This window comes from Lolium perenne, chromosome 3 (assembly GCF_019359855.2).
Source record: "Lolium perenne isolate Kyuss_39 chromosome 3, Kyuss_2.0, whole genome shotgun sequence".
NCBI lineage: Eukaryota > Viridiplantae > Streptophyta > Magnoliopsida > Poales > Poaceae > Lolium > Lolium perenne.
This window is the reverse complement of record NC_067246.2, coordinates 30,255,727-30,277,871: the sequence shown is the minus strand read 5'-3', so window position 1 is coordinate 30,277,871 and position 22,145 is coordinate 30,255,727. Positions and strand designations below refer to the sequence as shown.

General features: G+C 44.8%; 1 non-coding gene across 1 annotated transcript; it reads right to left on the bottom strand.

The window, feature by feature from the left end:
- Positions 1 to 12,544: 12,544 nt before the first annotated feature.
- LOC127346283 (small nucleolar RNA Z247) lies at positions 12,545 to 12,683 on the bottom strand. The gene has a single exon (XR_007879450.1). It is a non-coding gene; the product is annotated as a small nucleolar RNA Z247 (small nucleolar RNA).
- Between the last annotated feature and the right edge of the window lie 9,462 nt (positions 12,684 to 22,145).

Here is a 22,145-nt window from a genome sequence, read left to right as displayed (position 1 = left end):
AGATGTTATATTTGAACATTTTGTCACTATCAAACTACAGAGGAAGATTGGTTCGGCGTATCCAACTGGATGCCGTGGGTTTGCTTTATATAGTAGCCTCAGGAGGCGTACAGATTACAACAGATTACATCTCAACAAACATAACAAATCTATCTCTACAATTCTATCTCTAAACCAACGTGGAGTACAAGACACGATCATGTACAATCCTAACCTCCTTCGAGATACACCTCGTTTAACACTCCCCCTCAAACACAGCTCACCAAGTTCAGATGTTGTTTGAAGTTCTCGAGTTGCTTCACTGGAAGAGGTTTAGTAAATCCGTCTGCCACCTGATCTCCGGAGGGAATGAACCGCACATCTAACAACTTGTTCGCAACACGCTCTCGAACAAAATGAAAGTCTATCTCGATATGCTTAGTTCTTGCATGAAACACTGGATTGGCAGACAAATATGTTGCTTCAAGGTTATCGCACCACAAACATGCTACCTTGGGTTGAGGTACACCAATCTCACCAAGAATGGACTGTACCCAAATAACTTCAGCCGTAGCATTTTCCAATGACTTGTACTCCGCCTCTGTGCTAGAGCGAGAAACTGTCGCCTGTTTCCTAGCACTCCATGATATCAAATTTGGTCCAAAGAAAACTGCAAACCCTCCTGGAGAACGATGATCATCTGAACATCCGGCCCAATCAGCGTCCGAAAATACACTCACAAGCAAAGAGGACGATCTCCGAATATGCATACCAAGATGTGCAGTATGCTTCAGATATCTAATAATTCTCTTGACAGCCATCCAATGAATACTAGTTGGTGCATGTAGAAACTAGCACACTTTATTTACCGAATAAGAGATATCTGGCCGGGTCATGGTAAGGTACTGTAAGGCTCCAACCACACTTCTGTACCTTGTAATATCCTCGGTCTGCAAAGGAACTCCATCATATGCCGAGATTTTCTCAGACGAGGACATAGGAGATGTAACAGCCTTGCAATTACTCATCCCCACCTTCTTGAGCAAATCCAACACATACCTCCCTTGCGAAAGAGTAATACCTTCAGCCGTCTTCTTCACTTCTATGCCCAAGAAATAATGCAAATCACCCAAGTTTTTCAAGGCAAAATCATCCCGAAGCTGATGAAGAAGTTTTCCCACGGCAGAGGGAGAAGAGCTAGCCACTATTATGTCATCAACATAGACAAGTACAAACATAGTGACTTCTGGTTTGTGTTGGAGATATGCCCAAGAGGCAATAATAAAATGATTATTATAATATATCTTTGAGTTTATGATAATGTTTGCATACCATGCTAAAATTGTATTAACCGAAACATTGATACATGTGTGTTGTGTAAACAACAAGGAGTCCCTAGTAAGCCTCTTGTATAACTAGCTTGTTGATTAATAGATGATCATGGTTTCGTGATCATGAACATTGGATGTTATTAATAACAAGGTTATGTCATTGATGAATGATGTAATGGACACACCCAATTAAGCGTAGCATAAGAGCACGTCATTAAGTTCATTTGCTATAAGCTTTCAATACATAGTTACCTAGTCCTTTCGACCATGAGATCATGTAAATCACTTATACCGGAAAGGTACTTTGATTACATCAAACGCCACTGCGTAAATGGGTGGTTATAAAGGTGGGATTAAGTATCCGGAAAGTATGAGTTGAGGCATATGGATCAAGAGTGGGATTTGTCCATCCCGATGACGGATAGATATACTCTGGGCCCTCTCGGTGGAATGTCGTCTAATTAGCTTGCAAGCATATGAATGGTTCATAAGAGACCACATACCACGGTACGAGTAAAGAGTACTTGTCAGGAGACGAGGTTGAACGAGGTATAGAGATACCGATGATCAAACCTCGGACAAGTAAAATATCGCGTGACAAAAGGAATCGGTATCGTATGTGAATGGTTCAGTCGATCACTAAAGTCATCGTTGAATATGTGGGAGCCATTATGGATCTCCAGATCCCGCTATTGGTTATTGGTCGGAGAGAAGTCTCAACCATGTCTGCATAGTTCGCGAACCATAGGGTGGCACACTTAAGGTTTGATGTCGTTTAAGTAGATATGGAATAAGGAATGGAGTTTGAAGTTTTGTTCGGAGTTTCGGATGGGATCCAGGACATCACGAGGAGGTCCGGAATGGTACGGAGAATAATATTCATATATAGGAAGTCATATTCCAAGTTTGGAAATGATCCGGTGCATTTATGGCAGGTTCTAGAAGGTTCTAGAAAAGTCCGGAAGAAATCACCATGGAAAGTGGAGTCCCAGAGGGACTCCACCTTGCATGGCCGGCCAACCCTAAAGGATAGGAGTCCCACGTGGACTCCCCAAGGGTGGCCGTCCAACCCCCCCAAGGAAGGGGTGGGAGTCCCACCTTGAGTGGGATTCCCCCCTTGGGTAGGTTTTGTCCCTAAGGCAAGTTTTGGGTTCGGGTCTTATTCGAAGACTTGGAGTCCAACTCTTGGGGGTTTCCACCTATAAAAAGAGGGGCAAGGGGAGGGGGCCGGCCACTCCAAGCCATGAGTTGGCCGCACCCCTCAAGGTTGTCCTAGCCGGCGCCCCCTCTCCCAAACCCTAGCCGCCCCTCCTCCTCCACCTCTCCCACAAACGCTTAAGCGAAGCCCTGCCGGAGATCTCCATCACCACCGCCACCATGCCGTCGTGCTGCCGGGATTCCAAGGAGGATCTACTACTTCCGCTGCCCGCTGGAACGGGAAGGAGGACGTCGTCTTCATCAACACCGTACGTGTGACCGAGTACGGAGGTGCTGCCCGATTGTGGCACCGTCAAGATCTTCTACGCGCTTTTGCAAGCGGCAAGTGATCATCTTCTGCAACAACGAGATCTAATCTCGTAGGATTTGGAACTCTTCAAGGGTTAGTCTCATTCATCCCCTCGTTGCTACCGTCTTCTAGATTGCATCTTGGCTTGGATTGCGTTCTCGCGGTAGGAAATTTTTGTTTTCTATGCTACGAATCCCATCAGCGGCCCGGGCAAACTTTACATGACCGCGTTCATGAGACTTGCTCCACGTTCGACATGCAACTTGTATTGCATAAGTGGCTTTGCGGGTGTCTGTCTCTCTCACCATAGTGAAGATTCAATTTACTCTTTCTATTGACAACACTAGTATCACCGTTGTGGTTCATGTTCGTAGGTTGATTGGATCTTACTCGAAAACCCTAAACCACGTAAAATATGCAAACCAAATTAGAGGCATCTAACTTGTTTTTGCAGGGTTTGGTGATGTGATATGGCCATGATGTTATGATGAATATGTATGAGATGATCATTATTTTATTGTGGCAACCGGCAGGAGCCTTATGGTTGTATTTATATTTCATGTTGTATTATTGTTTCAAAGTAGTTGTAATAGTTGCTACACACGGTGAACAACCATGAAGATGGCGCCATGGACCTTGACGTTACGCCGACGATGATGGAGATCATGCCCGTTGATGATGGAGATCATGTCTGTGCTTTGGAGATGAAGATCAAAGGCGCAAAGACTAAAGGGCTATATCATATCACATATGAATTGCATGTGATGTTAATCCTTTATGTATCTTATTTTGCTTAGAACGCGACGGTAGCATTATAAGATGATCCCTCACATTAATATCAAGATAATAAAGTGTTCTCCCCTCGTATGCACCGTTGCTACAGTTCGTCGTTTCGAAGCATCTCGTGATGATCGGATGTGATAGACTCTACGTTCACATACAACGGGTGTAAGCCATGTTGCACACGCGGAATACTTGGGTTTGCTTGACGAGCCTAGCATGTACAGACATGGCCTCGGGACAACGGAAACCGAAAGGTTGAACACGAGTCATATGGATGATATGATCAACATGTTGATGTTCACCATTGAAGCTACATCATCTCACGTGATGATCGGTTTTGGTGTAGTGGATTTGGATCGTGTACCACTTAAAAACTATGAGGGATGTTGTATTAAGTGGAAGTTCATTAGTAATTAGATTAAAACATGAACTAATTATCATGAACATAGTCTGAGTAGTATTTTGAATTAAATTTGTAGAATTGGCCTCCGTTTTCTACCATGCGCTAGTATTGTAATTGAGATAGAAATACTGTTAAGTCTGATAAGAAACTTCACGGACTAGTACCGTATTGTTAAAGAATCAAGAAATGGTTAAGTCCTATTGTAAACTTTTAGTAAACCTCACATTGTTGATTCAAAGAGCTATGGTTTCAATTAGTACCTAAAGTCATCTTGTCTCCGTGAAACTTGAAGTTCAAATCTGTTTGAAAAATAAGGAGCTGAAAATTTTGTTTTTAGAAATAAGCGAGGTATGAGATATATGTGATATCTAAGACCTTATTGCAAGATGATAGAATATAATTTGGTGAGACTACATAAACTCATAAGTTTTATGGGAATGTATGAAGGTTGAAGACGCCAGACGTCCCAATCCTCCAACTATTGGGGCACTAACGATATTCGCATATCCATGAAGTGACCGTCCTTAGTATGCACCGTTGCTAAGACTCGTCGTTTCGAAGCATCTCGTGATAATCGGGTGTTATAGATTCTACGTGTGCATACAACGGGTACGTGCAAGCTAGATTTGCACATGCGAATACTGAGGTTAAACTTTACGAGCCTAGCATGTACAGACATGGTCTCGGAAAGTCGTCATGATATGATGGATAAAATTATGAGTGAAATTGTTCATCATATTACAAAGTTACTAATAGTGAAGTCCGGAACACTTGTCATATGATGATCAACTTGAAAGTAAGAACCTCAAGGTTATTGGTATTTGACCAATGGACCTAGAAGTTATTGAAGGTGAAGTGTTTTTCGAGAATGAGGAAAGCTAAAAGAGAAACTACAAAAGATATTTTGGTAAAAAGAAAGAAAAGACTAGAAAGTCTAGCTCAGGTGTATACAGATGATATACATGTTATGGATGTATTCCTTGTTTGGTCACATAATGAAATTCTTGGGTATTTGTACAAGATTGGTTGGTATGAGATGTCATACAGTACAACGCAATACAAGAATACGATGGCCTAAGTGACTGATAAGGAATATGGTATTAATACACGTCTGGAACATAATAAAGTGTTATTATGTTTGTCGTTGGCATTCTACCTAGCCCTTAGAATTTATAATAATGAACTTAATAATTGTTATTTTGCTATGGTCAAATGAAAACAATGAGTTGTTCAAATTATGACATTACTCCATGTACGATGGATAAGTTATTATAAATCTTAATGGTGAAACACACATACATAACACTGACGCTAAAATGCCATAAGCCAAATGATTTGAATTCCACTTATTTGTGGAACCGCCATTTAGGTCATGTTAGAAAGGAACGCATGAAGGAACTCCATCCAAATGGATTTTTGGAGTCATTTGATTTTTGAATCGTTTGGCGCTTGCAAATCTTTTCTAAAGAGAATGACTAAAATACCGTTCATAGGCCAGGAGTTGAACGGGCAACTAACTTAGTGGAAACATACATGATGATGTATGTGGTTCACTGGGCATAGTTGTGTGCGGGAGATTCTTCTACTTCATGAAAACTTCCAACAATGAACTGAGTATATATATGTGGATATATTTGATAAGGAAGAAGTTTTGAAACATTTGAATGGATTCAAATAAATTTCAGCATGAAGTGGAAATCATCGTAATAGAGAAGTCAAATATCTATGATTGGATCATGGTGAAAATATTTGAATTACGAGTTTTAGCGAACATCTAAGAGAGTTATGAAATTGTTCTACAACTCACGTTTCTTGGAGTATCATAGTGATGATGTAGTATCCAAGAGATGTATCCAAACCTTGTTGGATTAATGCTGAGATAAAATAAAATGACGCCATTATATTTTTGCGGATTATGCTTTAGAGACTACCGCTTTTACACTAAATAGAGCATCATCATGATCCATTGAAATGACACCATACGAGTTGTGGCATGGGTATAAACCCTAATAGTCATTTCTTAAATTTTGGTATAAGTAAATAAGTTTACAACCAAAATCGGATGAATGTGGTTGTTGGTTATCCCAAAGAATTGATTGGGAATTCTTCCCACCATGGAGACAAAGACAAAAATGTTTGTCAATGTTTCTTACTTATTTCCAAGAAATAGTTTCTAGCGAAGTATTTGAGTGGGAGGACAATAGAATTTGATAAGGTTTATGAACCTGAGCATAATGATCAGAGTAGCACAGCATCGGAAATGGTTCCGGAAGTGGCCACGAAAATCATAGCTCCCATGTCTACAAAATGTTATAGTCATGGAGATCAAAGTATCTATTGAACCTTGTAGATATGGTTTACTTTGTGATCAAATAAATTATTTGTGGACAAAGGATTGGTTATGAACAATGATTAACCAACTACATACAAAGAAGTTATGATGGGCCCTGACTCCGTTAAAATGGCTATGCGCCATGAAATCCAAGATAGGTGAATACTTTTTGAAAGTAAATTGATCTATAAAATTGATGGACTTGGATGAAATATCCTTGAAGAAGCTCGACTTGTCGAAAATTTGTTTACGACAAAGTTCAAAGAGTTGACTACGATAAGATTAGATCTTCCGTAGCAATGCTTATAGTCTATATGGATTATTCTAGTAATCACTACATATTTCTTTTATGAGATATGCTAGTAGGATGGAAAAATACATTACTTAACAGAAGTGTGTATTAAAGGTGTATACAAGATACAACCAATTGTTTTGCTAGTCCATGGAATACTAGATAGGTATACGAACTTCAATTGGATGAAGTGAGTATCACGGAGTTGGAATCTTCACCGGATGAAATAGTCAAAGTGTTTTTGATTTCATCAGAAACGATGAAGATGCTTGCATTTGCAAGAAATTAAGTGGGAGTGCTGAGACATATTTGTAATACTTTATGTAGATGACATATCGTTGATTATAAATAATGCAATTATATAATGATTAAAAAGGTTTCATTGAGAATTAACTTCAATGAAAGGATATGGACTGAAACATATTTAGTGTCAAGATCTATGAAGATAGATTGAAACACATAATAAGTTTAAGTCAAAGTACATAGTATGGATATTGAAGTAGTTCAATATAGAAATATTAAGAAGGTGTTCTTTTCATGTGAAGTTTTAACAAGACTTGTGTGTATCTGACACTCAATGAGTAAAAACACATGAGTGATTATAGATCACAATTAATATGTACAAAATCAGATATCCTGTGCTCTAAAGTGTTATGAGCGTGTAACAAAATGATTCATATGATGATCATTGGAAGACAGTAAGAATATCCTTGGGTACTTTAGAAGAACCAAAGATATATATAGTTTTATATGGGGTAATGACAAACAAATCGATGTAAGGTGTTGCACCGATATTAGTTTGGTCACATATAAAAATAAATTTCAATCTCAATTAGGATAAGTGTTGATTAAAAGATAGCACAATGAGCTAGAAGAAATCTATGCTAGATGAGTTCTAAATATTGTGACGGATTCTACAAACGAAGGCAGAGTATGTCATTGTTTTGACAATGACTGAGGATGTTAAGTCGAAAAGTTCTTTGAGAACTTGGTGTAGTTCCGATAGTGTCAGAACTTTGAAGCTATATTGTGTGTGACAATATTAGTGACATATTTCAGACCGTGGAATTAAGGTTCCACCAGAAGACCGAACATATATGATAAATGCCGACTCATTTGGAAAATGAGTGATGCGTTGAGACGCAAATGAATTGCAAAATACATACGTTTCTGAGCGTGTCAGATCCGTTGACTAAAACCTATCCCGTGAGCAAAACATGATAAAGCACCGAAAGGCCAAGGTGTTATATCTTTACAAATGTAAACTAGATTATTGACTCTAGTGCAAGTGGGAGACTGTTGGAGATATGCCCAATAGGCAATAATAAAATGATTATTATAATGTATCTTTGAGTTTATGATAATGTTTGCATACAATGCTAAAATTGTATTAACCGAAATATTGATACATGTGTGTTGTATAAACAACAAGGAGTCCCTAGTAAGCCTCTTGTATAACTAGCTTGTTGATTAATAGATGATCATGGTTTCGTGATCATGAACATTGGATGTTATTAATAACAAGGTTATGTCATTGATGAATGATGTAATGGACACACCCAATTAAGCGTAGCATAAGATCACGTCATTAAGTTCATTTGCTATAAGCTTTCAATACATAGGTACCTAGTCCTTCGACCATGAGATCATGTAAATCACTTATGCCAGAAGGGTACTTTTATTACATCAAACGCTACTGCGTAAATGGGTGGTTATAAAGGTGGGATTAAGTATTCGGAAAGTATGAGTTGAGGCATATGGATCTAGAGTGGGATTTCTCCATCCCGATGATGGATAGATATACTCTGGGCCCTCTCGGTGGAATGTCGTCTGATTAGCTTGCAAGCATGTGAATGGTTCACAAGAGATGATATGCCACGGTACGAGTACTTATCAGGAGACGAGGTTGAACGAGGTATAGAGATACCGATTATCAAACCTCGGACAAGTAAAATATCGCGTGACAAAGGGAATCGGTATCGTATGTAAATGGTTCATTCGATCACTAAGTCATCGTTGAATATGTGGGAGCCATTATGGATCTCCAGATCCCGCTATTGGTTATTGGTCGGAGAGAAGTCTCAACCATGTCTGCATAGTTCGCGAACCGTAGGGTGACACACTTAAGGTTTGATGTCGTTTAAGTAGATATGGAATATGGAATGGAGTTCGAAGTTTTGTTCGGAGTCTCAGATGGGATCCAGGACATCACGAGGAGTTCCGGAATGGTCCGGAGAATAAGATTCATATATAGGAAGTCATTTTACAAGTTTGAAAATGATCCGGTGCATTTATGGAAGGTTCTAGAAGGTTCTAGAAAAGTCCGGAAGAAATCACTAAGGAAGGCGGAGTCCCGGAGGGACTCCACTAGCATGGCCGGCCAACCCTAAGGGGGAGGAGTCCCAGGTGGACTCCACCTAAGGTGGCCGGCCACCCCCCCTCAAGGAAAGGTGGGAGTCCCACCTTGAGTAGGACTTCCCCTTGAGTAGGTTTCCCACCAAAGGCAAGTTTTGGTGTTGGGGTCTTATTCGAAGACTTGGACTACAACTCTTGGGGCTTCCACCTATATAATGAGAAGCAAGGGGAGGGGGCCGGCCACCCCAAGCCACAGTTGGCCGCACCCCCTTGAGGCCGGCGCCCAAACCCTAGCCTCTCCCCAAACCCTAGCGCCCCTCCTCCACATACTACTCCCGCAGCGCATAGGCGAAGCCCTGCCGGAGTTCTCCACCACCACCATCACCACGCCGTCGTGCTGCCGGGATTCCGAGGAGGATCTACTACTTCTGCTGTCCGCTGGAACGGGGAGAAGGACGTCGTCTTCATCAACACCGAACGTGTGACCGAGTACGGAGGTTCTGCCCGATTGTGGCACCGTCAAGATCTTCTACGCGCTTTTGAAAGCGGCAAGTGATCATCTTCTGCAACAACGAGATCTAATCTCGTAGGCTTTGGAAATCTTCAAGGGTTAGTCTCGTGATCCCCTCGTTGCTACCATCTTCTAGATTGCATCTTGGCTTGGTTTTCGTTCTTGCGGTAGGAAATTTTTTGTTTTCTATGCTACGAATCCCATCAGTTTGGTCAAGAAAAACAATGATGTATCTGACCGAGAGGGAATAAATCCAAGATACTGAAGTTTAGTACTCAACCTCGAGTACCATGCTCTTGGCGCTTGTTTCAAACCATATAACGCCTTATCAAGCTTGCACACCAAACCTTGACCTTTCTCAAATCCAGGTGGTTGTCTCATGTATACATCTTCTTCCAGAACGCCATGTAAAAACGCATTCTGTACGTCGAGCTGTCGAAGGATCCATCCTTGAGAAACTGCAATAGACAAAATAAGCCTAATAGTTGCAATTTTTACCACCGGACTAAAAGTGTCCTCATAGTCGATCCCATACCGTTGTTTGAACCCTTTAGCCACTAGACGAGCTTTGTAGCGAGCAATGGTTCCATCAGATTTCTCTTGATCTTATATACCCATTTACAATCAATGACATTCTTCCCTTCCTTTGCCGGTACAAGATTCCACGTCTCATTCCTCATAAGTGCTGAATATTCTTCATGCATTGCCTTTTTCCAGTCTGCATGCCCAAACGCTTCAGTAACGTTTTCAGGTTCCCCAGTTGCACAGAAGTTTGCATATCTAATTATACCATCAAACAGCTTAACCGGTTTCTGAATTCTGTTTTGTAGCCTGGTTACAGGCCTAGGAACCACAGAAGATTGTGGCACTGGATCCGGAGCAGATCCTCCTGCGTCAGGTGCCGCAGGCGATTCATACTCTGACTCTCCTGAGGATTCAGTGCGGCTCCCAGACGCGTGTGGCGTGGCTGTGTCGGAGGGCGTTACCACAGAAGATCCGGCGGCCTGACCTGATGCAGATCCTTGCATGTGGGGAGCACTGGTCCCACTGTCCACGGCAGGCGACCGAGCCCCACGGGCCAATGACGACGCACTGCCAGGCGGTGATCCCGCGATGGATATTGTCGGGGATCTGGCCACCGATCCCGAGACGGATCTTGCAGGAGAATCAGCCTTGCTGGCTGTGTCATCCCCTTCTGCTCCGTGCACCCCAACCTGTGTACCAGAAAAGTCTCCAGAAGCAGAATTAGTAGGATTAGCAATCAAATGATCATCAATTAAATCTCCCCCTTGATCAAACCGTGTAGGAGGAAGGAGATGGGTTGGTAGAAGCAGAATTTCAGCACGAAGTCGTGCCCCAGCATTAGGATGTAGTTCAGCAAATGGAAAGACATTCTCGTCGAAAACAACGTCGCGAGAAATATACACACGACCAGTAGATATATCGAGACACTTGTATCCCTTATGCAAGTTGCTGTAGCCAAGAAAGGCACAACGTGTGGAACGGAACTGAAGCTTGCGGGAATTATAGGGTCGTAAGTTTGGCCAACATGCACACCCAAAAATACGAAGCATGGAATATTCAGGTGTGCGTTGAAAAAGACGTTCAAGTGGTGTTTCAAGATTGATAACTTTGCTAGGGACACGGTTAATAAGAAAAGTGGCTGTTGTGAAGGCTTCATCCCAAAACTTAAGAGGCATATTTGCATGGGCTAAAAGAGAGAGACCAACTTCTACAATGTGACGGTGTTTTCTTTCAGCAGATCCATTTTATTGATGTGCGTGAGGACATGAAACATGATGTTCTATGCCTATGCGCAGGAAAAAGGAACTGAGTTTCTGATATTCTCCTCCCCAGTCAGATTGAAGGGCAAGGATTTTCTTGTTAAAGAGTCGTTCAACATGGTTTTGAAAGTCATGAAACCGAGCAAAAACATCAGATTTCTGTTTAAGAATATAGATCCAAGTAAACTTGCTATAGTCATCAACGAAGCTTACATAATACTTGTTGTTCCCAATGGAAGCACAAGCTAGACCCCACACATCTGAAAAAATAAGCTCTAAGGGAGCACTAGAAACACTACTAGATTTTGGATAGGGGAGTTGATGACTCTTCCCCTTTTGACACGCATCACAAATAGAATTGGCTGAATCATCCTTTGAAGAAGGAAGTTTATTTTGACTAAGAATTCGTTGAACAACCTCAAACGAGGGATGCCCTAAACGCCTATGCCACCGAGCAGTCGATGGTTTATTGACTCCAAAAGCTTGTTTAGTCGAGGTAGATGGGCTCGACGAAAAAGGATAGAGGCCTCCACTGGATCTACCGTGAAGAAGGGTGCGCCTCGTGCCCTGTTCCTTGACAAAAAAACACATGTGGGTGAATTTCAAGGAAGGTATTGTTATCACATGCTAGTTTATGGCCTGAAACAAGACTCTTTGTGGCGTGGGGAGAATGGAGGACATTATTTAGATGGAGTTGTTTTTCCCAAGGAGTAGAAATAATTGCATGACCAATATGACTGATATCCATACCTGCTCCACTTGCAGTGTGGATCTGTTCATGGCCATGATAACTGTCGCGAGTGGTGAGCTTGTCTAGCTCACCCGTGACATGATCAGAGGCACCTGTATCAAGGTACCAGTTGGTGTCGACTCCGTAGGCGTGCGAAGATGAACCCGCTGGCTTCTCGTCGCCGTTGTAGTCCTTGTTGAAGCGCTTCCAACACTTGATCGAGCGCAGGATGCCCATACTTGCCGCAGATTTGACACTGCGGGCGGGGGTTGCCGTTGGCGTCGAACGGCTGCTGGCTGTTGGGGCGCGCATTGTTGTTATAGTTGCCGCCCCCATTGCCACCATCGCGGCCACCGTCGCCGCGTCCTCGGCCACCTCCACGGCCGCCGCGATAGCCGTTGCGCCCTCCACCACGGGAGGCCAGATTGACAGTGGACATGGAGCCGCCACCACCGCCGCCTCCTGGAGGACCGCCACCATAGTTGAAGGAGCCCGCAGCAGCTCCAGGAGGCCAGCCGTTCTGGATGTCGAGGCGGGTCTCGAAGTTCAGCAGATGAGCGTAGAGCTCGGAGAGGGAGACCGTGTCGGTCCTGGTGGTCATGGCCGTCACGAGTGGATTCCACTCGGAGCCCAGGCCAGCCAAGATGTATGCCGCCAGGTCATCGTCTTCCATCTTCTTCCCGGTGGAGCTCATGGCATCGCCGAGTCCTCTCATCCGTGCCACATACTCAGCGACACGCATCTCACGCTTTTGCATGCTCGCAAGCTGCATGCGGATCTGCATGACTTGGGCACGAGACTGCGACGAGTACATGGCCGTCAGCGCTGCCCACACATCCGCCGTGGTCTCCAGAGCAGAAACCTGTGTGAGCACCCCTCTTGACAGAGAGGATAACAGGAAGCCAAGGACCTGCTGGTCCTGAGCAATCCAAGCAGCATACGCAGGGTTAGGAACCATCTGTTTTTCTTTCTCACCTTTGGCGTTGGTGGACTCAATCTCCTAAGTCTCGGCTGGCTGCGGCACCTTTCCATCCAGGAAGCCGACCAGCTGGCACTCGCGCAGGGGCGGCATCACCTGCGCCCTCCAGAGCGGGAAGTTGTCCCCGCATAGCTTCTCCGTCACGACGCCGGCTTGCGGAGCAGAGCTGGGGACGAAGGAGGAAGAGCTCGACATGGTGGAAGAAGTAGGCTCTGATACCATATCAAACTACAGAGGAAGATTGGTTCGTCGTATCCAACTGGATGCCGTGGGTTTGCTTTATATAGTAGCCTCAGGAGGCGTACAGATTACAACAGATTACATCTCAACAAACATAACAAATCTATCTCTACAATTCTATCTCTAAACCAACGTGGAGTAATAGACACGATCATGTACAATCCTAACCTCCTTCGAGATACAACTCGTTTAACAGTCACTACTTTAAAAAAATATAATCAAATTAAGGTTATATATGCTTGGAGCAAAGTCGGAAGCACGATGCAGGGCTGCAGGCCAATATATATCCTGGGTGTTCATGTTATTTTTTGAGAGCGGGTGTCCATGTTGTTGGTTCATGGCCTTTTGAATTTGGCGGTAGAGTTATTTGTTCTTCGCCGTCTTGAACAGCCGTGGTCACCACCTGTTGTGGGTATACTTTATGGGTGTATCAACAGCGTGGTCTAGATCCGGCAAGCTCGGGTGGCCCATAGACGGTGATGGTGGCACGTGGACCATCGGGCGGGTTAGTTGCTGTAGATCAAGATGGATGAAGTCCAACCCAGGTAACAGGGGCCGGATCTTAACCGCCCTATGAAAATAGTCGGATCCATGAAGCCCCATGAAGTATCCGGATCCAATACGGTGCATAAGGAAAGGTGGATCATTGACGTGCACGACAATGTAATATTCCGTAGTTAGGCATCTTGTATTCCGGATAGGACTCTCCGTGTAAACCCTAGAACCAAGCGCCTTTATAAGCCGGATCCTGGGAGCCCTAGAGGCACGACCACAATTCATTGTAACAATGTGAAAGCGCCCAGAATAATTCTAGACAAGCAGTTGTAGGCCCGTCATCGTGCAGGTGTTCCGAAGCTGGGTAACTCGCGTACCACCGTCCCGAAGACTCTCCGCTCGATGGTCCCTACTTCTTCTTCCTCTCGTGAGGATCCCTTCTCCGAGGTACCGTTGAATAGGCAACGACACCACCCGACGGGAAAGCCGTGTGTGCTACTAGTTTCTCGTCTGAGCAAGTTGTGTTGCTCAAGTACCGTGGTGAAGCAGTGTCCAAGGATTCAAAGGGTTACCTTGATTTGTCGAGGTAAGTTGTTTCTGTTGAGTCCTATTCGCAAAAAAAAAGTTGTTTCTGTTGAAGCTGAAGGAAGGCTCGACGTTTTCGTAGAGGCATATGTCCATACTTCTGGCGTATCAGCGCACGAGGCCATGTGCCCATGTCTCCTTCGTGCCCAAACGTTGCAACCTCAGTTACGCCAGAATCGACCTTGGTGACACCGTGGTAGCGATAATTGTTGCTTGGTTCCTCTTGTCACAGACAAGGATCATCTTGCGGTACAGGGATGGGTGTCTAATGAAGAAGAATGAGAAAGTGAGGGCAACACTCACTAGTAGAAAACCTCTCATCCATCTAAGCCTTTAGTACCGGTTCCCTTACGAACCGGTACTAAAGGGGGCATTAATACCGGTTCCGTGCGTGGGACATCAATACCGGTTCGTTATGGACCTTTAATACCGGTTCGTAACACGAACCGGTATTAAAGGGTTTGGGCCCGATTTCCAGGCGGTGGTGGGGCCAGGGTTGCACCTTTAGTACCGCTTCGTGTAAGGAACCAGTACTAAAGGGTCTGTGCCCTATATGAGCGCGCGGCAGCGCCCGAGCTCCCTGCATATCTCATTCTCACTTCTCCTCTCACATTTCCAAATATTTTGCACCTCTCACACTCCAATAATCTTTATTTTTCTCCACCATTTTAACAAGATTAACGGCATACATCTATCCAAGGGTTAGCAATATCATCCTTCCTTCCGGCGTTCCTAATTTAGCTCAGTTCTTTGGTAGTTTTAACTCGTACTATTTTTGTAGTGCAAGCAAGGTGTTCGATGAAATGCCTAAGTTAGTGATTTTATTTTTTTATATGCAATTTGAGCTGAAATTATGGTATGTTTTGTAGGTTTTAATTAGTATCATCCCCGTCCTTACCGCTGTCGATCGCCAGCGTCGTCCCCTAGCTTCAAGACGGTACCACCTCGGTGAGCCCCTCTTCTTTTATAAAAAACAATTAGTTTTATGTGATGAACTTGAATATTAATTAAGTTGGTCACTCATATATCCATGATGTTGTGTATTTAATGATTTTTGATATACATATAAAATGCAGATGAGTCGACAATGGATGTACGGTGACCGGTGCCATCCCGAGTTCATTACTGGCATGCATTATTTTCTCAACGTGGCTGAGGCAAACAGGCGGTCGAATGGTTTCATGTATTGTCCATGTAGTTCCTGTAAGAATATGAAGGATTACTCTACCTCGAAGACCCTTCACGTCCACCTGCTGGAGAATGGTTTCATGCCCAGCTATAATTGTTGGACCAAGCACGGAGAAAGAGGGGTTATATTGGAAGACAACGAAGAAGAAGAGGATAGTGACAACTATCCCTTATTCAACGAAGACGGTGGTAGTAGAATGGGGAAGACGAAGCTGAAGAAGAGCCCATTTTCGATGAGCCGATTTTTGATGACCCGGATGACGATTTGGGTCGGGCCATTCTTGATGCGAAGATGAACTGCGGAAATGAAAAGGAGAGGTTGAAGTTGGAGAAAATGTTAGAGGATCACAACAAACCGTTGTACCCAAATTGCGAAAATGGTCGAGAAAAAGCTGGGTACCACGCTGGAATTGCTGCGATGGAAGGAAGGCGAGAGAATGGTACTTCGACAAGGGATTTGAAAAGTTGCTGAAAATAATAAAGAAGATGCTTCCAGGGGAGAACGTGTTGCCCTCTAGCACGTACGAAGCAAAGAAGGTTGTCTGCCCTCTAGGATTAGAGGTGCAGAAGATACATGCATGCATCAATGACTGCATCCTCTACCGCGGGGAGTACGAGAATTTGAATGCATGCCCGGTATGTAGTGCATTGAGGTATAAGATCAGGCGAGATGACCCTGGCGATGTTGAGGGTGAGTCCACCCCCAGGAAGAGGGTTCCTGCGAAGGTGATGTGGTATGCTCCTATAATACCACGGTTGAAACGTTTGTTCCAGAACAAAGAGCATGCCAAGTTGTTGCGATGGCACAAAGAGGACCGTAAGAAAGATGTGATGCTGAGACACCCCGCTGACGGGTCGCAGTGGAGAAAAATCGACAGAGAGTTCAAGTCATTTTCAGATGACGCAAGGAACTTAAGATTTGGTCTAAGTACAGATGGCTTTAATCCTTTCGGGGAGCAGAGCTCCAGTCATAGCACCTGGCCAGTGACTCTATGTATCTATAACCTTCCTCCTTGGTTGTGCATGAAGCGGAAGTTCATTATGATGCCAGTGCTCATCCAGGGCCCGAAGCAACCCGGCAACGACATTGATGTGTACCTAAGGCCATTAGTTGAAGAACTTTTAGAGTTGTGGCGTGACGAAGGTGTACCTGTGTGGGATGAGCACGAACAAAAGGAATTTAACCTACGAGCGTTGTTATTTGTAACCATCAATGATTGGCCTGCTCTTGGTAACATTTCAGGGCAGTCAAACAAGGGATACAATGCATGCACACACTGTTTAGGTGAGACTGACAGTAATTATTTGGGAAACAAGAATGTGTACCTGGGGCATCGTCGATTTCTTCCAAAACAACATCACGTAAGAAAGAGAGGAAAGCATTTCGGAGGTGAGGCAGATAACCGAACGAAGCCTACCCGCCATACTGGGGAAGTTATATATGATATGGTCAAGTATTTAAAAGTGATCTTTGGAAAGGGTCCCGGCAGACAATCTGTTCCGCATGATGTTGACGGACACGTACCCATGTGGAAGAAGAAGTCGATATTTTGGGAGCTACCCTACTGGAAATTCTTAGAGGTTCACTCTGCAATCGACGTGATGCACGTGACGAAAAATCTTTGCGTGAACCAGCTAAACTTCTTGGGTGTGTATGGGAAGACAAAAGATACACCGGATGCACGGCAGGACCAGCAAAGTATCCACGAAGGAAACAACCTGAATCCAGAGAAGTATCAAGGTCCTGCCAGCTACGCTCTTACCAAAGAGGAGAAGGAGATCTTTTTTGAAGTCCTGAGTAGCATCAAGGTCCCGTCTGGCTTCTCGTCGAATATAAAGGGAATAATAAACATGTCGGAGAAAAAGTTTCAAAACCTAAAGTCTCATGACTGCCACGTGATTATGACACAATTACTTCCGGTTGCATTGAGGGGGCTTCTGCCGGAAAATGTTCGAGTACCCATTGTGAAGCTATGTGCGTTCCTCAATGCAATTTCTCAGAAGGTGATCAATCCACTTACTCTACAAAATTTACAGAAGGATGTGGTCCAATATCTAGTCAGCTTCGAGTTGGTGTTCCCACCATCCTTCTTCAATATTATGACACATCTCCTAGTTCACCTGGTCGAAGAGATTGGCGTTCTCGGTCCTGTATTTCTACACAACATGTTACCCTTTGAGAGATTCATGGGAGTATTAAAGAAGTACGTTCATAACCGTGCTAGGCCAGAAGGAAGCATCTCCAAGGGCTATGGAACAGAGGAGGTCATTGAGTTTTGTGTTGACTTTATTCCTGACCTTAAGCCGATCGGTGTTCCTGAATCGCGCTATGAGGGGAGACTGCGTGGAAAAGGCACGCTAGGAAAGAAATCAGCAACGTGTATGGACGGACATTCTTTCACTCAAGCACACTACACAGTTCTACATAATTCCATCTTGGTGGCTCCGTACAAAGAGGAACACAAGGAGATCTTACGCTCTAAATACCCGGAGCAACGTGAAGATTGGATTGATGGAGAACACATGAAGACTTTCGGCGGTTGGTTGCAAACACGTCTCATGAATGTCACCGATGACGAGCAGCTGTACTTGTTGGCCAAGCAACCATCTTCTACTATATCGACTTTTCAAGGGTACGAGATTAATGGGAACACATTTTACACTTTCGCCCAAGACAAAAAGAGCACCAACCAAAACAGTGGTGTCCGCTTTGATGCAGAAGATGGCAATGGGAACAAGGTCACATATTATGGGTACATAGAGGAGACATGGGAACTTGACTATGGACCTAATTTCAAGGTCCCTTTGTTCCGGTGCAAATGGTTCAACCTGAAAGACGGGGCATGTGTAGACCCACAAAGACGGAATGACTACAGTGGATTTCAAGAATCTAGGGTACGACACCGAACCATTCGTCCTAGCCAGTGAAGTGGCTCAGGTTTTTTATGTGAAGGATATGTCTAGCAAACCGAAAAAAAAAGAAAAGAAAGGCAAGAGGACACATCATACGATGAGCCAAAGCGGCACATAGTTCTTTCAGGAAAAAGAAACATCGTGGGAGTAGAGGACAAGACACACATGTCAGAAGATTATAATAAGTTTGACGATATTCCACCCTTCAAGGTAAAAATTGACCCAAGCATCATCTTAAACAATGAAGATTGTCCATGGTTGCGTCGCAGTAAGAAGAAAGGGAAACGGGCGAAGAAAACTCAGAAGACTAGCTAGCTACATATAGGGATCATAACTTGTGTATCTCAATATGGAAATCACTTTTGTGTAATGATGTTACTGTATGTAAGATATTAACAATGGAGATGGTTGGCCTGTTTTACTAGTTAAGTCACGGGCTTGCAGGGAAATTTTTCCGAGGCGGAACTTCCGAATATGCCATATATAGGGCATGTGCATGATGCGTGTGGTTGACACGTCCGTTGGGAACCCCAAGAGGAAGGTGTGATGCGCACAGCGGCAAGTTTCCCTCAGTAAGAAACCAAGGTTTAATCGAACCAGTAGGAGTCAAGAAGCACGTTGAAGGTTGATGGCGGCGGGATGTAGTGCGGCGCAACACCGTAGATTCGGCGCCAACGTGGAACCTGCACAACACAACCAAAGTACTTTGCCCCAACGAAACAGTGAGGTTGTCAATCTCACCGGCTTGCTGTAACAAAGGATTAACCGTATTGTGTGGAAGATGATTGTTTGCAGAAAACAGTAGAACAAGTATTGCAGTAGATTGTATTTCAGTATAGAGAATTGGACCGGGGTCCACAGTTCACTAGAGGTGTCTCTCCCATAAGATAAATAGCATGTTGGGTGAACAAATTACAGTTGGGCAATTGACAAATAAAGAGGGCATGACCATGCACATACATATTATGATGAGTATAGTGAGATTTAATTGGGCATTACGACAAAGTACATAGACCGCTATCCAGCATGCATCTATGCCTAAAAAGTCCACCTTCAAAGTTATCATCCGAACCCCTCCAGTATTAAGTTGCTAACAACAGACAATTGCATTAAGTATTGCGCGTAATGTAATCAAGTGACTACATCCTTGAACATAGCACCAATGTTTTATCCCTAGTGGCAACAAGCACATCCATAATCTTAGAGGTTTCTGTCACTCCCCGCATTCACGGAGACATGAACCCACTATCGAGCATAAATACTCCCTCTTGGAGTTACAAGCATCTACTTGGCCAGAGCATCTACTAGTAACGGAGAGCATGCAAGATCATAAACAACACATAGACATAACTTTGATAATCAACATAACAAGTATTCTCTATTCATCGGATCCCAACAAACGCAACATATAGAATTACAGATAGATGATCTTGATCATGTTAGGCAGCTCACAAGATCCGACAATTAAGCACAAATGGGAGAAGACAACCATCTAGCTACTGCTATGGACCCATAGTCCAGGGGTAGACTACTCACACATCACTCCGGAGGCGACCATGGCGGCGTAGAGTCCTCCGGGAGATGAATCCCCTCTCCGGCAGGGTGCCGGAGGCGATCTCCTGAATCCCCCGAGATGGGATTGGCGGCGGCGGCGTCTCAGTATGGTTTTCCGTATCGTGGCTCTCGGTACTGGGGGGTTTCGCGACGGAGGCTTTAAGTAGGCGGAAGGGCAGGTCAGGAGGCGGCACGAGGGGCCCACACCACAGGGCCGCGCGGCCAAGGGGGGGGCCGCACCGCCCTAGGGTGTGGCCACCTCGTGGCCCCACTTCGTCTCCTCTTCGGTCTTCTGGAAGCTTCGTGGCAAAATAGGACCCTGGGCGTTGATTTCGTCCAATTCCAAGAATATTTCGTTACTAGGATTTCTGAAACCAAAAACAGCAGAAACAAAGAATCGGTACTTCGGCATCTTGTTAATAGGTTAGTTCCAGAAAATGCACGAATATGACATAAAGTGTGCATAAAACATGTAGATAACATCAATAATGTGGCATGGAACATAAGAAATTATCGATACGTCGGAGACGTATCAGTGCACCAAGGGCATATTCGAGAAGTTCCGCCACGGGAGATTTCCCAACCCTTTCCTCCATCCATGGTGATGAAACTCTCCATCCATGTTGGCTTGTTGAGCTGCTTCCCATGGTGTATCGATGCTCCTTTTATAGGCACGGCGCCGCTTCTACTTTGTCTTCTTCTTCCTCCGACAGGGCGTCGTGCGCTACATACTTTATCTCACCGAGCAGAGCGTCCTTATCCCGCCGACAGCTTTAGTACCGGTTGCACCCACCAACCGGTACTAAAGGTTACCCACGCGTCCTTATCCCACCGACAGGGCGTCGTGCGCTACATACTTTATCTCATCGAGCAGGGCGTCCTTATCCTGCCGACAGCTTTAGTACCGGTTGCACCCACCAACCGGTACTAAAGGTTACCCACGCGTCCTTATCCCACCGATAGGGCGTCGTGCGCTACATACTTTATCTCATCGAGCAGGGCGTCCTTATCCTGCCGACAACTTTAGTACCGGTTGCACCCACCAACCGGTACTAAAGGTTACCCACGCGTCCTTATCCCACCGACAGGGCGTCGTGCGCTACATACTTTATCTCATCGAGCAGGGCGTCCTTATCCTGCCGACAGCTTTAGTACCGGTTGTAGACACCAACCGGTACTAAAGGTTTGCCTCTGTCTTCCCGCCTATTTTCTTCCCGCGCTTTCCACCGGTTCCCGCCTCTGTCTTCCCGCCTCTTTTCTTCCCGCGCTTTCCACCGGTTCCCGCCTCCGTCCTCCCGCCATTTTTTCACTATATATATGTTGGCTTGGCCACCATTTACATATCACATCTAGACTCATATCTGCAAACCTCATCACCAGGTCACATGGCTTCCATCGTATCTCTAACCCTCCGGGAGGCGGAGGCGCTTTGCGCGTCGAACTACCCCTGCCCGCCGGGCTACCGCGTCCCTACCGGCCGGCTTGCCGAGCTGTCGGAGGCGTACCGGTCCCTCCTGTCCCTCTAGGTGTGGCGCGCGAGATGGCCATCACGAACCACTACTACTTCGAGCTCACGCCAGAGCAGCGGAGGAATCCCCAGTGGCATCCCGACTACAGCCCGACTTGGGAAAGCTTCTTCATCAATCGGCGTGAGAGGGTGCTCGCCAGGCAAGAGGAGGGCGGCCCGCCTCCTTCGAACTTCAACGAGGCCGGCCGTCGGCTGTGGTGGCGCGGCCGGACTCTCCAGGGCGTCATGGCCTACCGTGGCCCCCGACTGCGCTACCCTCAGTCCCAGCCCACGCGTGCTCACCCGCCGACATTCGAGTACCGTGACCCCGATGCCAGCGACGATGATGACGGCGACTACGACGACTACAGTGGCGACTACTACAGGGCTAGGCACGAGTATGACTGAATGACTCCAACAGTAGAATTTGGCCATGTATCTTTAATTTTCAGTTAAGCTATGTACTTTTAATTCAAGTTCACTCGTAATAAAATTTTATTCCCGCCCTTTCTTTCCCGCCTTTTTCCGTCGTACGTGGAGGGAAAGTTTCCCGCGCGGACGGCGTCGTGGCAGGAGTAAAGAATAGAAATAGATAATATATAGAAAAGAATTAGAAAATATATAGAAAAGAAATATAAAAAAGGATATAGAAAACAAATAGAAAAGAAAACAAACGA